We start from the raw sequence: 1,783 nt of genomic DNA on the forward strand, positions 1-1,783 counted from the left end.
TCTCCCAGCAGGTGGGCCTGTCTCCCAGCAGGATGGGCCTGTATCCCAGCAGCAGGATGGGCCTGTCTCCCAGCAGGAATGGCCTGTCTCCCAGCAGGATGGGCCTGTCTCCCAGCAGGAGCATGGCCTGGCAGCCTGTCTCCCAGCAGGATGGGCCTGTCTCCCAGCAGGATGGGCCTGTCTCCCAGCAGGAATGGCCTGTCTCCCAGCAGGGGCCCTGGGCCTGTCTCCCAGCAGAATGGGCCTGTCTCCCAGCAGGATGGGCCTGTCTCCCAGCAGGATGGGCCTGTCTCCCAGCAAGGGTGGGCCTGGCGGGTGGGCCTGTCTCCCAGCAAGATGGGCCTGTCTCCCAGCAGGATGGGCCTGTCTCCCAGCAAGATGGGCCTGTCTCCCAGCAGGAGGGCCTGTCTCCCATGGGCCTGTCTCCCAGCAGGATGGGCCTGTCTCCCAGTGGGTGGGCCTGTCTCCCAGCAGGTGGGCCTGTCTCCCAGCAAGATGGGCCTGTCTCCCAGCAAGATGGGCCTGTCTCCCAGCAGGATGGGCCTGTCTCCCAGCAGGATGGGCCTGTCTCCCAGTGGGTGGGCCTGTCTCCCAGCAAGATGGGCCTGTCTCCCAGCAGGATGGGCCTGTCTCCCAGCAGGATGGGCCTGTCTCCCAGCAGGATGGGCCTGTCTCCCAGCAGGATGGGCCTGTCTCCCCAGCAGGAATGGCCTGTCTCCCAGCAGGTGGGCCTGTCTCCCAGCAGGATGGGCCTGTCTCCCAACAGGATGGGCCTGTCTCCCAGCAGGATGGGCCTGTCTCCCAGCAGGAATGGGCCTGTCTCCCAGCAGGATGGGCCTGTCTCCCAGCAGGATGGGCCTGTCTCCCAGCAGGATGGGCCTGTCTCCCAGCAGGATGGGCCTGTCTCCCAGCAGGATGGGCCTGTCTCCCAGCAGGATGGGCCTGTCTCCCAGCAGGAATGGCCTGTCTCCCAGCAGGATGGGCCTGTCTCCCAGCAGGATGGGCCTGTCTCCCAGCAGGTGGGCCTGTCTCCCAGCAGGAATGGCCTGTCTCCCCAGCAGGGAATGGGTCTCCCAGCAGGAATGGGCCTGTCTCCCAGCAGGATGGGCCTGTCTCCCAGCAGGATGGGCCTGTCTCCCAGCAGAATGGGCCTGTCTCCCAGCAGGATGGGCCTGTCTCCCAGCAGGATTGGCCTGTCTCCCAGCAGGATGGGCCTGTCTCCCCAGCAAGATGGGCCTGTCTCCCAGCAGGAATGGCCTGTCTCCCAGCAGGAATGGGCCTGTCTCCCAGCAAGATGGGCCTGTCTCCCAGCAGGAATGGCCTGTCTCCCAGCAGGAATGGGCCTGTCTCCCAGCAGGATGGGCCTGTCTCCCAGCAGGATGGGCCTGTCTCCCAGCAGGTGGGCCTGTCTCCCAGCAGGATGGGCCTGTCTCCCAGCAGGTGGGCCTGTCTCCCAGCAGGATGGGCCTGTCTCCCAGCAGGAATGGCCTGTCTCCCAGCAGGATGGGCCTGTCTCCCAGCAGGATGGGCCTGTCTCCCAGCAGGATGGGCCTGTCTCCCAGCAGGAATGGGCCTGTCTCCCAGCAGGAATGGCCTGTCTCCCAGCAGGATGGGCCTGTCTCCCAGCAGGATGGGCCTGTCTCCCAGCAGGATGGGCCTGTCTCCCAGCAGGATGGGCCTGTCTCCCAGCAGGATGGGCCTGTCTCCCAGCAGGATGGGCCTGTCTCCCAGCAAGATGGGCCTGTCTCCCAGCAAGATGGGCCTGTCTCCCAGCAGGATGGGC

The sequence above is a fragment of the Oncorhynchus nerka genome, linkage group LG3 (genome assembly GCF_034236695.1).
Source record: "Oncorhynchus nerka isolate Pitt River linkage group LG3, Oner_Uvic_2.0, whole genome shotgun sequence".
Classification (NCBI taxonomy): domain Eukaryota; kingdom Metazoa; phylum Chordata; class Actinopteri; order Salmoniformes; family Salmonidae; genus Oncorhynchus; species Oncorhynchus nerka.